Source organism: Oryx dammah, unplaced genomic scaffold (assembly GCF_014754425.2).
Source record: "Oryx dammah isolate SB20612 unplaced genomic scaffold, SCBI_Odam_1.1 HiC_scaffold_23, whole genome shotgun sequence".
NCBI classification, from domain to species: Eukaryota; Metazoa; Chordata; class Mammalia; order Artiodactyla; family Bovidae; genus Oryx; species Oryx dammah.
In genome coordinates this window covers 75,984,450-76,000,711 of record NW_024070207.1, presented here as the reverse complement: position 1 = coordinate 76,000,711, position 16,262 = coordinate 75,984,450, and positions in this window count along the sequence as shown.

Here is a 16,262-nt window from a genome sequence, read left to right as displayed (position 1 = left end):
AATATAATGAAAATCAGTATACTACCCAAAGCAATGTATAGATTCAATGCAATCCCTATCAGGCTACCAATGGTATTTTTCACAGAACTAGAACAAATAATTTCAGTTTGTATGGAAATACAAAAAACCTCGAATAGCCAAAGCAATCTTGAGAAAGAAGAATGGAACTGGAGGAAACAACCTGCCTGACTTCAGGCTCTACTACAAAGCCACAGTCATCAAGACAGTATGGTACTGGCACAAAGAGAAATAAAGATCCATGGAACAAAATAGAAAGCCCAGAGATATATCCACGCCCCTATGGACACTTTATCTTTGAAAAAGGAGGCAAGAATATACAATGGAGAAAAGACAATCTCTTAACAAGTGTGCTGGGAAAACTGGTAAACCATTTGTAAAAAAATGAAACTAGAACACTTTCTAACACCATACACAAAATAAACTCAAAATGGATTAAAGATCTGAACATAAGACCAGAAACTATAAAACTCCTAGAGGAGAACATAGGCAAAACACTTTCCGACATAAATCACAGCAGAATCCTCTATGACCTACCTCCCAGAATATTGGAAATAAAAGCAAAAATAAACAAATGGGACCTAATTAAAATTAAAAGCTTCTGCATAACAAAGGAAACTATAAGCAAGATGAAAAGACAGCCTTCAGAATGGGAGAAAATAGTAGCAAATGAAGCAACTGACAAAGAATTATCTCAAAAATATACAAGCAACTCCTGCAGCTCAATTCCATAAAAACAAATGACACTTTCAAAAAATAGGTGAAAGAACTAAACACATTTCTCCAAAGAAGACATACAGATGACTATCAAACACATGAAAAGATGCTCAGCATCACTCATTATCAGAGAAATGCCAATCAAAACCACAATGAGGTACCATTTCATGCCAGTCAGAATGGCTGCTATCCAAAAGTCTACAAGCAATAAATGCTGGAGAGGGTGTGGAGAAAAGGGAACCTTCTTACACTGTTGGTGGGAATGCAAACTAGTACAGCCACTAAGGAGAACAGTGTGGAGATTTCTTAAAAAATTGGAAATAAAACTGCCATCAGTTCAGTCGTGTCTGACTCTTTGTGACCCCACGAATTGTAGCATACCAGACATACGACCCAGCAATCCCACTGCTGGGCATACACATCAAGGAAACCAGAATTAAAAGAGACATGTGTACCCCAATGTTCATCACAGCACTGTTTATAATGGCCAGGACATGGAAGCAACCTAGATGTCCGTCAGCAGATGAATGGATAAGAAAGCTGTTGTACATATACACAATGGAGTATTACTCAGCCATTAAAAAGAATACATTTGTATCAGTTCTAATGAGGTGGATTAAACTGGAGCCTATTATACAGAGTGAAGTAAGCCAGAAAGAAAAACACCAATACAGCATAATAATACATATATATGGAATTTACAAAGATGGTAAGGATAACTCTGTATGTGAGATAGCATAAGAGACACAGATGTATAGAACAGTCTTTTGGACTCTGTGGGAGAGGGCAAGAGTGGGATGGTTTTGGAGAATGGCATTGAAACATGTATATTATCATATGTGAAACGAATTGCCAGTCCAGGTTTGATGCATGATACAGAATGCTTGGGGCTGGTGCACTGGGATGACCCAGAGTGATAGTATGGGGAGGAGGTGGGAGGGGGGATCAAGATGGGGATCACATGTACATCCGTGGTGGATTCATGTCAATATATGGCAAAACCAATACAAAATTGTAATGTAATTAGCCTCCAATTAAAATAAATAAATTTATTTCAAAATTTTAAAAAAAGAGCTTTTGTATATCAATGGAAACCATCATCAAAATGAAAAGACACCTATAGTATGGAAGAAGATATTTAGAAATGATGTGACTGACAACAGGTTAATATCCAAATATATATAAAATCTCATAAAACTTAATATCCAGTAACAGAACAACTCAATAAAAAATATGCAAAGTTCCTAAATAAATACTTTTCCAAAGAAGACATAGAGAGGGATAAAAGGCACATGGAAATATGCTCAACAATACTAATTGTTAGAGAAATTCAAATCAAACAACAAAGTATCACCCACACCTGTTAGGATGGCTATCATTAAAAAGTCTACAAATAAACGATGAAGAGAATGTGGAGAAAAGGAAACCCTTATATATTGTTGGTGGGGACTTAAATTGGTGCAGTCACTATGGAAAACAGTACAGAGGTTTCTAAATTTTGTTTTTAAGTAGAACTACCATAAGATCCATAAATTTCACCTTCTGTACTTTGGAAAATACAGAAACATTAATTTAAAAAGATACATGCCCCAAAATACTCACAGAAACACTGTTTACAGTAGCCAAGACAACAGTAGCAGCCTAAATGTCCATCAACAAATGAATGGATAGAAAAAATGTGGTATATATTTACAATGGAGTATTACTCAGTTATGGGCATCCCTGGGGGCTCAGTTGGCAAAGAATCTGACTGCAATGCAGGAGACCTGGGTTTGATTCCTGGACCTAGAAGATACCTTGGAGAAGGAAATGACAACCCACTCCAGTATTCTTGCCTGGGAAATCCCAGAGACACAGGAGCCTGGTGGGCTATATAGTTAATAGGGTCTCAATGAATTGGACATTACTTAGTGATTAAGCCACCATCACCACCATTATTCAACCATAAAAAGATTTAAATTCTGCCATTTGCAGCAATATGGATGGACTTAGAGAATATCATGCATAGTGAAATATGCCAAAGACAAATGTTGTATATCATTTGTATGTAGACTACAAAAATAATATAAATGAATGTACATAGAAGACAGAAATACACTCACAGATATACAAAATAATCTTGTGTGGGAAGAGCAGAATTCAGGGAATGGAATTAAAGATACAAACTCTATGCATAAAATAGATAAGGAAAAAGATATATTTTATAGCACAGGGAATTTTAGCCATTTGTTTGTAATAACTTATTGTGCAGTATTAAAATGTTGGTTTAAAGCTCAACATTCAGAAAACGAAGATCATGGCATCTGGTCCCATCACTTCATGGCAAATAGATGGGGAAACAGTGGAAACAGAGAGAGGCTTTATTTTGGGGGGCTCCAAAATTACTGCAGATGGTGATTGCATCCATGAAATTAAAAGATGTTTACTCCTTGGAAGGAAAGTTATGACCAACCTGGACAGCATGTTAAAAAGCAGAGACATTACTTTGTCAACAAAAGTCCATCTAATCAAGGTTATGGTTTTTCCAGTGGTCATGTATGGATGTGAGAGTTGGACTATAAAGAAAGCTGAGCACCGAAGAATTGATGCTTTTGAACTGTGGTGTTGGAGAAGACTCTTGAGAGTCTCTTGGACTGCAAGGAGATCCAACCAGTCCATCCTAAAGGAGATCAGTTCTGGGTGTTCATCGAAAGGACTGATGTTGAAGCTGAAACTCCAATATTTTGGCCACCTGAAGTTGGTGATGGACAGGGAGGCCTGGCATGCTGCGATTCATGGGGTCGCAAAGAGTCGGACATGACTTAGCAACTGAACTGAACTGAACTGATGCAAAGAGCTGACTCAGTTGAAAAGACCCTGATGTTGGGAAAGATTGTGGGCGGGAGGAGAAGGGGACGACAGAGGATGAATTGGTTAGATGGCATCACCTACTCAATGGACATGAGTTTGGGTAAACCCTGGGAGTTGGTGATGGACAGGGAGGCCTGGTGTGCTGCAGTTCATGGAGTCGCAAAGAGTAGGACACGACTGAGCGACTGAACTGAACTGAATCTGCAGAAATACTGAATCGCTATGCTGTACACCTGAAATGAATATAATATTGTAAATCAACTATAATTTAATAAAATAATAAAACTTTAATTAAAAAAGTTAAAATAGAGTATAGGAACCTAAATGGAAGTAATGTTTCATATTTCACTCAAAGTGGTAACACCTGAACACAAGCAGACTGAAAAGTCACATATATTTTAATATCTAGAACATCCAGTAACAAAATTATGCAATGAAAAGCACTCAAAATTATAAATAAATTCATGTCAAATCTTAAAAAGAGATTGAATTAACCTCCAGGAGAGTAAAAATGGAGGAAAAGAAAATAGAAAAAGCAAACTGGCATAATTAAGCCTAAGCAGTGATGACTGCCTTATATGTACATCATCTAAATATGCCAAGTAAAGGCAAAGATTGGTAGCACAGAGTTAAAAAAAAAAAAAAAACTTTCTAACTATGCTATTTCAAAGAGGCTCACTTCAACAGCATAGATATCACACACATGTCTAACAATATAATCCATAAAAAACAATAGAACCCTATCAAAAATTAAATACCTTTGCTCTGTGAAATGCTATGTACAGAGAATAAAAATACATACTATAGAAAGAAAAGTTTGCAAACCATATAATTAAAAAAGAATGATTATGTTTAGTATATAATGAAACTAAATAAATTCAACCTTAAAAATCCCAAACATTACTCTTCCCCCCTTCTCACTACTGCACTTGACTAGTCTTAAAAAAAAAAAAAAATCCCAAACATTACAACTATAAATAGAAAAAAAGAAAAGAACAATTGTTTTACTGAAGGAGATATAAAGATGGTAAATAAAAACATGAAAATGGATTCAATATACTTAGCCATAAAGGAAATTCAAATTAAAACTACAATGCAATATCACTAAACAATTATCAGAATAGCAAAAATAAATTGCAGCGATACCAATGTTGGCAAGGATGAAGATAAACTATAACTCATATATTACAGATGGGAATGTAAAATGCTATAACAATTCTGGAAAACAGCTTAGTACTTTCTTATAAAATTAAAGATATAGACCCCCAATGAGCAAGTTTCTACTTTCTACTTCTCTGATTTCTAGTCCTTCTTAAGCAAATCTTTAGGTTCTAGATCATAGTTGTCAACGTCAGAGTGATTTATTGTAACTCTTAAGACTAAAAATACAAGAATATTAAGTTTAAAAAGAAGTGAGAAGGTGAGTTCCTCTGACAAATGGACAACAGTAGCAAGGGGACACCTTAGACTGCCTAGTTTTTCTGAAGTGATGGTGGACAAAGCTAAGGCTAGAGTTTGAAACAGTTCAGTTCAGTCACTCAGACGTGTCTGACTCTTTGCAACCTCATGAATCACAGAGATTCCACATTAGTATTCTAAATTCATGCTGTGATCCCTGCCCCACCCTGGGTACTGGAAAAGGATCCTGCAAATGGGACCTGCTTTCTGGCACTAGAAAATCCCCTACAGTGCTTATCCTTTCACAACTGTTGTTGGACATTAGGAATGGCTCCCACTAGGGCCAAATATCTCATGCCTGAGGCCATTGACTCATGCACTTGCCTCATTGATGGGACCAGATCTCTGGCTGCTGCCAATCCTCTCTCCACACAGTTTTAGACACGACCAAGGCTCCCATGACACTGGCAGATGTTCCACTTCCATGAACTGTTCTCACTCAGTCAGTGATCCAAGGCAGCCTCAGGAAAAGAACCCTGTCAGTGGCCCACATGAAGAGGTGGGGGATAAACCCACGCCTGAGCCCCAGGGCAAGGCAACTAAGGAAGAGGAATACAAATCTTTCCTTGCAGCAATACAAGCCACAAATTAAATGCCCACAACTGACTTGGTAATCCCTGCATATGTGGAATATCTGAATGGACATTAATGTTTTCAAAACTGAGATCAGTCTATGGGGGCAAGTACAAGCTAGAATTGGGACAGGTCAGTCTGAACTGCCCCTGTAGTGCTCAAAGTGGGTACAGAGACTTATGTAGAGGTATCAGAGGGCCTCCTGGGAAGGCAGAGATTGGCTATGGCAAGGACACTCGCAACTGAGTGAGGGGCAAGGACACTGACAACTGAGACTCCAGAAAAATATTATTATTACTATTATTTTTATGCTTTGTCCTGTTTTATAATTATTATTATTTTAATTTTAAAACTTTTATATTTTTATTTCTATTTCTCAATCTTTACATTTACATTACTTTCTGCTTTTACCTTGTTATGTTATGCTTTGTTTTTAATATCTTTATCTTTTTTGTGTTCTTGTTTTATGTATTTATTCTTTTTTAGTTTGCATTCTGATTTTGTTTTGTTCTTGTTTTTGTTAGTTTTATTCTTAATTGTTTGATTTCATTTTTGTGTTCTATTTTATTTGATTGGTTTTTTTTTGTTTTCTTTGTTTTTTATTTTGCTTCTTTTTTATGTATATCTTTTTAAATATAAATTTATTTTATTTATATATATATATTTTTTAAACCTACTGCATATCCTCCAAACAAGTTTCCAAGTAGAATGACTTCTACTGAACTCTGAGCAGTGTGTAAAATGCTCCTATTTCTTTTATTTATTTTTAAATATTTTTTAAAATTGTATTTAGTTTTTTAATTTTATTTTGCTTTATTTTACTTTACAATAGGGATGACCCAGAGAGATGGTATGGGGAGGAAGGTGGGAGGGGGGTTCAGGATTGGGAACATGTGTACAACCGTGGCAGATTCATGTTGATGTATGGCAAATTTATTTATTTTAATTGGAGGCTAATTACTTTACAATATTGTATTGGTTTTGCATCTTTCTCTTTGTGATGGGCTTCCCTGGTAGATCAGCAGTAAAGAATCGACCTGCAATGCAGGAGATGTGCTGATGCAGGTTTGATCCCTGGGTTGGGAAGATCCCTCGGAGGAGAAAATGGCAACCAATTCCAGTAATCTTGCCCAGAAAATCCCATAGACAAAGGAGCCTGGCAGACTAAAGTCCACAGGATTTCAAATGAGTTAGAAATGACTGAGCAACTAAAAAAGAAAAGCAACTTTCTTTGTCAGGTTTTGTTTGTTTGGTTTTGCTTTTACCATTTGTCTTGGGTTGTATTTATTTGTTTTTGTCTTTGTTACTTTTCTTGCATTTTATTTGTCCGCTTGCACCCCCCCCCCAATTTATTTTTTTTCTACAGTTTGCAGCTTGCTGAGTTCCCAAGGTGAGAGTTGGGCCCAAGCCTCTGGGGTGGGAGTACTAAGACAAGAATGCTGGACAACCAGAGAATTTCTGGCTGTGGGGAATATTAATTGGCAAGTGCTCTCCAAGAAGTCACCATCTCAACTCTAAAACCCAGCTCCACCCAAATATCTACAAACATTAGTGCTGAAAGCCTCATGCCAAACAATAAGCAAGACAGGTACACAAAATCACCCATCAGTAAACAGTTTGCCATAAGGTATACTAAGCTCACAGTCACCCCAAAACACCACCAGACACAGTCCTGGCAATCATGACAAGATCCATCTCTGACAACTATAGTTCATACAACAGACCCTCCCAACATTAAGCCTACATAAGCCACTGAACAGACCTCACCCAACTGGGGAGAGATGCTAGAAGATTGAGGAACAATGACCTGAAACCTGTAGAAAGGCGATCTCAAACACAGTAAGTTAAATAAAATGAGAAGGCAAAGATATATTTTGCAGTCAAAGGAGCAAGTTAAAAACCTCACAAGACCAAATAAATGAAGAGAAAATAAGCAATGTATCTGAAATACAATTCACAGTAATGATGGTAAAGATCCAAAATCTCATGAATAGAATAGAAGCACAGATAAAGAAAATTAAAAAAAAAAGCTTAATAGGAGGTATAAAAACTAAAGAACAAACAGTTATGAACAACAAAATAACTGAAATTTAAAATACATTCAGTTCAGTTCAGTTGCTCAGTCATGTCCGACTCTTGGCAACTCCATGAATCGCAGCACGCCAGGCCTGCCTGTCCATCACCGACTACCGGAGTTCACTCAGATTCACGTCCATCGAGTCAGTGATGCCATCTAGCCATCTCATCCTCGGTCGTCCCCTTCTCCTGCCCCCAATCCCTCCCAGCGTCAGAGTCTTTTCCAATGAGTCAAGTCTTCGCATGAGGTGGCCAAAGTACTGGCGTTTCAGCTTTAGCATCATTCCTTCCAAACAAATCCCAGGGCTGATCTTCAGAATGGACTGGTTGGATCTCCTTGCAATCCAAGGGACTCTCAGGAATCTTCTCCAACACCACAGTTCAAAAGCATCAATTCTTCGGCGCTCAGCCTTCTTCACAGCCCAACTCTCACATCCATACATGACTACTAGAAAAACCATAGCCTTGACTAGACAGACCTTAGTCGGCAAAGTAATGTCTCTGCTTTTGAATATGCTATTTAGGTTGGTCATAACTTTTCTTCCAAGGAGTAAGCGTCTTTTAATTTCATGTTTGCAGTCACCATCAGCAGTGATTTTGGAGCCCCGAAAAGTAAAGTCTGACACTGTTTCCACTGTTCCCCATCTATTTCCCATGAAGTGATGGGACCAGATGCCATGATCTTCGTTTTCTGAATGTTGAGCTTTAAACCAACTTTTTCGCTCTCCTCTTTCACTTTCATCAAGAGGCTTTTGAGTTCCTCTTCCCTTTCTGCCATAAGGGTGGTGTCATCTGCATATCTGAGGTTATTGATATTTCTCCCAGCTATCTTGATTCCAGCTTGTGTTTCTTCCACTCCAGCATTTCTCATGATGTACTCTGCATATAAGTTAAATAAGCAGGGTGACAATATACAGCCTTGATGTACTCCTTTTCCTATTTGGAACCAGTCTGTTGTTCCATGTCCTGTTCTAACTGTTGCTTCCTGACCTGCATACAGATTTCTCAAGAGGCAGGTCAGGTGGTCTGGTATTCGCATCTCTCTCAGAATTTTCCACAGTTTATTGTGATCCACACAGTCAAAGGCTTTGGCATAGTCAATAAAACAGAAATAGATGTTTTTCTGGAACACTCTTGCTTTTTCCATGATCCAGCGGATGTTGGCAATTTGATTTTTGGTTCCTCTGCCTTTTCTAAATCCAGCTTGAACATCAGGGGGTTCACGGTTCACGTATTGCTGAAGCCTGGCTTGGAGAATTTTGAGCATTACTTTACTAGCATGTGAGATGAGTGCAATTGTGTGGTAGTTTGAGCACTCTTTGGCATTGCATTTCTTTGGGATTGGAATGAAAACTGACCTTTTCCAGTCCTGTGGCCACTGCTGAGTTTTCCAAATGTGCTGGCATATTGAGTGCAGCACTTTCACAGCATCATCTTTCAGGATTTGAAATAGCTCCACTGGAATTCCATCACCTCCACTAGCTTTGTTCATAGTGATGCTTTCTAAGGCCCACTTGACTTCACATTCCAGGATGTCTGGCTCTAGATGAGTGATCACACCATCGTGATTATCCACGTCATGAAGATCTTTTTTGTACAGTTCTTCTGTGTATTCTTGCTACATCTTCTTAATATCTTCTGCTTCTGTTAGGTTCATACCATTTCTGTCCTTTATCAAGCCCATCTTTGCATGAAATGTTCCCTTGGTATCTCTGATTTTCTTGAAGACATCTCTAGTCTTTCCCATTCTGTTGTTTTCCTCTATTTCTTTGCACTGATTGCTGAAGGTTTTCTTATCTCTTCTTGCTATTCTTTGGAACTCTGCATTCAGATGCTTATATCTTTCCTTTTCTCCTTTGCTTTTTGCTTCTCTTCTTTTCACAGCTATTTGTAGGGCCTCCCCAGACAGCCATTTTGCTTTTTTGCATTTCTTTTCCATGGGGATGGTCTTGATTCCTGTCTCCTGCACAATGTCATGAACTTATTCCATAGTTCATCAGGCACTCTATCTATCAGATCTAAGCCCTTAAATCTATTTCTCACTTCCACTGTATAATCATAAGGGATTTGATTTAGGTCATACCTGATTGGTCTAGCAGTTTTCCCTACTTTCTTCAATTTAAGCCTGAATTTGGTAATGAGGAGTTCATGATCTGAGCGACAGTCAGGTCCTGGTCTTGTTTTTGTTGACTGTATAGAGTGTCTCCATCTTTGGCTGCAAAGATTATAATCAATCTGATTTCGGTGTTGACCATCTGGTGATGTCCGTATGTAGAGTCTTCTCTTGTGTTGTTGGAAGAGGGTGTTTGCTATGACCAGTGCATTTTCTTGGCAAAACTCTATTAGTCTTTGCCCTGCTTCATTCCGCATTCCAAGGCCAAATTTACCTCTTACTCCAGGTGTTTCTTGACTTCCACTTTTGCATTCCAGTCCCCTATAATGAAAAGGACATCTTTTTGGGGTGCTAGTTCTAAAAAGTCTTGTAGGTCATCATAAAACCGTTCAACTTCAGCTTCTTCACCGTTACTGGTTGGGGCATAGACTTGGATTACCATGATATTGAATGGTTTGCCTTGGAGATGAACAGAGATCATTCTGTCGTTTTTGAAATTGCATCCAAGGACTGCATTTCAGACTCTTTTGTTGACCATGATGGCTACTCCATTTCTTCTGAGGGATTCCTGCCCGCAGTAGTAGATATGATGGTCATCTGAGTTAAATTCACCCATTCCAGTCCATTTTAGTTCACTGATTCCTCGAATGTCGATGTTCACTCTTGCCATCTCTTGTTTGACCACTTCCAATTTGCCTTGATTCATGGACCTGACATTCCAGGTTCCTATGCAATATTGCTCTTTACAGCATCGGACCTTGCTTCTACCACCATTCACATCCACAGCTGGGTAGTTTTTACTTTGGCTCCATCCCTTCATTCTTTCTAGAGTTATTTCTCCACGGGTCTCCAGTAGCATATTGGGCACCTACTGACCTGAGGATTTCCTCTTTCAGTATTCTATGATTTTGCCTTTTCATACTGTTCATGGGGTTCTCAAGGCAAGAATACTGAAGTGGTTTGCCATTCCCTTCTCCAGTGGACCACATTCTGTCAGCCCTCTCCACCATGACCCTCCCATCTTGGGTTGCCCCATGGACATGGCTTAGTTTCATTGAGTTAGACAAGGCCGTGGTCCTAGTGTGATTAGATTGACTAGTTTTCTGTGAGTATTGTTTCAATATGTCTTCCCTCTGATGCCCTCTTGCAACACCTACCATCTTACTTGGGTTTCTCTAGAAGGAAGCAATAGCAGAACTGAGACAGAAGAACAGATAAGTGAGCTGGAAGATAGAATGGTGGGAATAACTGCTGCAGAGCAAAAGAAAAAACAATGACTAGAAATAAGAACAATATCAGAGTCCTCTGAGACAATATTAAGCACACCATTTTTAGAAATATAAGGGTTACAGAAGAAGAATTATATGCATCCCAACTCACTGGAAAAGACCCTGATGCTGGGAAAGATTTAAGGTAGAAGACCCATATACATGCTGTCTACAAGAGACCACTTCAGACCTAGGGACAATTACAAACCAAAAGTAAGGGGAAGGAAAAAGTTATTCTATCCAAACAGAAATCAAAAGAAAACTGGAGTAACAATACTCACATCAGACCAAATAGAACTGAAAATAAAGACTGCTACAAGGGACAAAGAAGGACACTACATAACAATCAAGGGATCAATCCAAGAAGGGGATATAACAATTAGAAATATTTATATATCCAACATAGAAGCACCCCAACACTTAAGGCAAATGCTAACAGCCATAAAAGTGGAAACCAAGAGTCACATAATGGAGGACTTTATCACACCACATACACCAGTGGATAGATCATTCAGACAGAAAATTGATAAGAAAAGAGAAGCCTTAAATGACAAAATAGACAAGATAGAATTAATTGATATTTCTGGAACAGTCCACCCCAAAGCAGCAGAATACACTTTCTTCTCAAGTGCACATTGAACATTCTCCATAATACATCATATCTTGGTTCACAAATCAAGCCACAATAAGAAAAGTGAAATTTATCAAATATATTTCCTGACCACAAAACTACGAAATTAAAAATGAATGACCGGGGAAAATAACCTTAAAAAACACTAACACATGGAAGCTAAACGATATGCTACTAAATAACCAAAAGATCACTGAATAAATCAAAGAAGAAATTTTACAAAATACCTAGAAAAAAATGAAAATGATAACCAAAAGTGTATGGGATACAGCAAAAGTAGTTCTAAAGGGAAGCTTTTAGCAATACAATCCTACCTCAAGATACAAGAAAAATTTTGGAGGGGACAAAATGGTGGAGGAATAGATGGATGTGGAGTACATCTCTCACCACAGATGCATCAGAAATACATGTTCAGATACAGAAGATCTCACATAGCACCAGCTGAGAGCTGGCAGGAGTCCCTGACCACCAGAACAGAACATGTAGTTCCATGCAAAACTCAGTAGGAAGAAAGATGAAAGAAAAAAAGAGAAGGAGAGTAAGCAGGACCATATCTGCACCCGGAGTATGGGAAAGCTGAAGCAGGGGGAAAAGCCACACATCAGGGCAATCAGTTGAGACAGAGGGGACACATTTGAGGCTGTCAGAAAGTGAAGTAGCTGATCTCTGACAGTCTTTATGAAGAGAGAATCATGCAGACAATTCATGCCATGGCCTTTCATACATCAGACAGGGAACAAGAGCATGTGTCTGCTGTGCTGAGCAATAGAGGACTAGCCAGGGAGACCATTTGAACATCAGCTGCAAGCAGCTAGAAAAATACTCTAAGAGTACCATATTTCATGCATCTGTGGCCACTGGGTTCTCTGGGCACTTGGCACAGTCAGGGTCCAAACAGCTGTGCCACCTCGACTCTCAATCCTCACTGGAGCAGAGCTGCCAGAGGCTAGGGAAAATAACCTAAATAGCACCATATCTTCTGCACCTGTGGGCACTGGCTTCACTGTGCACTTGGAACAACTAGTTTTCTAGTGATCCAAGCAGCTGCATCACCTCCAGGTTTAATCCTCACTGGGACAGAGCTGCCCAGACTCTAGAAAAAAAGGGATGTATTTTCTGCACCTGTGGCCACTGATTTCGCTGCATGCCTGGCACTTCCAGAGAACATGCAATTCAAGCAGCCACATCACCTCCACACTCAGTCCTCACTGAGCAGACTCAAGTACTCCAGGATAGCCTCAGGAACAAAATCTTATGGATGACACGCAAGCAGAGGTGGGAATAAAACCACAACTGAGCTCTAGGGGCAGTGACTAAGGAGAGAGGATCAAAAATCTTTCCACCAGATGTACAAGTTAAAGATTAAATCCACAAAATCAACTAAGTTAGACTCTGTGTCTATGAAAAATATAAAAGAACAATGAGTGTTCTCACAAAAGAAAAAGCCTGGATTCTGGCATCTGTGGACATTGGAGGAAAGAACATGCAGGAGTAGGGCCAGATAAGAGTTTGAGCTGACCACACAGCAGGTCCAGAGATAAGAACAGTATTGGAGGCCATCCTAGGGAGGGAGGTAGACTGTAACTCACAATGGAGGAAAAAGACTGTGATAGCGGAGACCTGAAAAAAACATTTATTATTATTTTGTATTTTGGTTTCTTCTGTAGTTGATTCTAGATTTTTTTTTCTTTGTTCTTTTTCTCTCTGTCCTTATGGTTGTTGTGGTTATTATTATTATCTATTTAAGCTTTTGAGAATATTTAAATAACACTTTTTATTTCCTTTATATATTTCTACCTCTACATTGTGTGTGTGTGTGTTTGCAGTTCTATGGGATTCCAAAGAGTAACAAGGAGACATATGAAACCATTCTTAAATGAACAATACAAAGAAATAGAAGAAAATAATAGAATGTGAAAGATTAGAGATCTCATCAAGAAAATGTGACACCAAGGGTATATTTCATGCAAAGATGGGCACAATAAAGGACAGTAAAGGTATGGACCTAACATAAGTAGAAGAGATAAAGAAAAGGTGGCAAGAATACACAGAAGACCTCTACAAAAAAGCTCTTGATGACCCAGATAACCACGATGGTGTGATCACTCAGAGTCAGACATCCTGGAGTGTGAGGTCAGGGGGGGCCTTAGGAAGCATTTCTAAAGACAAAGCTAGTGGCTGCCATCACAAAGTCTATAAACAATAAATGTTGGAGAGGGTGTGGAGAAAAGGGAACCCTCTTACACTATTGGTGGGAATGTAAACTAGTACAGCCACTATGGAGAACAGTGTGGAATTACCTTAAAAATTTGGAAGTAGAATCCCACTGCTGGGCATACACACTGAGGAAACCAGAATTGAAAGAGACATATGTACCCCAATGTTCATTGCAGCACTGTTTACAATAGCTAGAACATGGAAGCAACCCAGATGTCCATAGGCATATGAATGGATAAGGAAGCTGTGGTACAATACAATGCAATATTACTCAGCTATAAAAAAGAATGCATTTGAATCAGTTCTAATGAGGTGAATGAAATTGGAGCCTATTTTGCAGAGTGAACTAAGCCAGAAAGAGAAACACCAATACAGTACATTAATGCATACATATGGAATTTAGAAAGATGGTAATGATGACCCTATATGTGAGACAGCGAAAGAGACAGAGATGTAAAGCACAGACTTTTGGACTCTGTGGGAGAAGGCGAGGGTGGGATGATTTGTGAGAACAACATTGAAACATGTATATTACCGTATGTAAAATAGATGACCAGTGCAAATCTGATGCATGAAGCAGGGCACCCAAAGCTGGTGCTCTGGGACAACCCAGAGGGATGGGATAAGGAGGGAAGTGGGAGGGGTTTCAGGATGGTGGGACAGATGTACACCCATGGCTGATTCATGTTGATGTATAGCAAAAAAAAAAAAAAAAAAAAAAAAACCACCAGAATATTGTAATTAGACTTCAATTAAAAATAAATGAATTTTTTAAAAAATGCTAAAGGTACTTCTATAGTCAGGTAACACAAGAAAAGGAAAAGAACTATAAAAATAGACCAAACACAATTCAGAAAATGCCAATAGGCACATATATACATCAATAATTGCTTTAAATGTAAATGTATTAAATGTGCCCACCAAAAGACACAATGGCTCAATGGATACAGAAAGAAGATCCATATATATGCTGTGTACAAGAGACTCATTCCAGACTTAAGAGATATATACAGACTGAAAGTGAGAGGATGGAAAAATACATCCCATGCAATTGTATATTTTAAAAAAGTAAGAGCAGCAATTCTTTTATCAGACAAATTAAACCTTAAAATAAAGAATATTAGAAGAGAGAAGAAAGGATATTACATAATGATCAATGGACCAATCCAAGAAGAAGACATACAATGGTAAATATGCATCCAACACAGGAGCACCTCAATACATAAGGGAAACACTGACAGACATAAAATGGGAAGTTGACAGCAACAAAATTATAGTAGGGGACTTTAACACCCCACTTACACAAATGGAGAGATCATTAAAACAAAAAAAATTAATAGGGAACATAAGCTTTAAATGACACATTCGACCAGATGGGAATAATGATATCTTCAGGATATTCCATCCAAATACAGAAGAATACAATTTCCTCTCATGTGCACATGGAACATTCTCCAGGATAGATCACATCTTGAGTCACAAATCAAGCCTTGGTAAATTTAAGAAAACTGCAATTGTATCAAGCATCATTCCTGATCACAATGCTATGAGACTAGATATCAGTTACAGGAAAAAAAGCTGTAAAAAACATAAACATGTGGAGATTAAACAGTACATTTCTAAGTAACCAACAAGTTACTGAAGAAATAAAAGGGGAAACAAAAATACCTGGATACAAATAGCAATGAAAATGCAATGACTCAAAACATATGGGATACATCAAAGTTCTAACATGAAATTTCATAGCAAAGCAACCTACCTAACATCAAGAAATTTAAAAAAACACCAACTAGATAACAACTTCACAACTAAAGCAACAGGAAAAAGAAAAAAAAATAATTCCAAAGTTAGCAAAAAATAAAATCATGAAGATCATAAATGAAAAAGAAATAAAGAAAACAGTAGTAAAGATCAATAAATTTAAAGCTGATTCTTTGAGAAGATAAACAAAATTGACAAAATACTAGACTCATCAAGAAAAAAGGGGGAAAGCTCAAATCTTCAAAATTAGAAATGATAAAAGCTTAAAAGAACTTTGTATACATGAGTATATATATGCTACTCTTTGAAATATAAGAGAATACTGTGAGCCACTATGTGCCTATAAAATGGACACTCTGGAAGAAATTGATGCATCCTTAGAAAAGTTCAACCTTTCAAGGCTGAACCAGGAAGAAACAGAAATTATGAACAAGTCAATCACAAGCTATGAAATCAAAACTGTGATCAAAAATCTACAACAACAAAAAAAAGACCAGGTCCAAAAGGCTTCACAGGTGAATTTTAACAAATATTTAGAGAAGAGCTAATGACTATCTCTCTTAAACTCTTTCAAAAAATT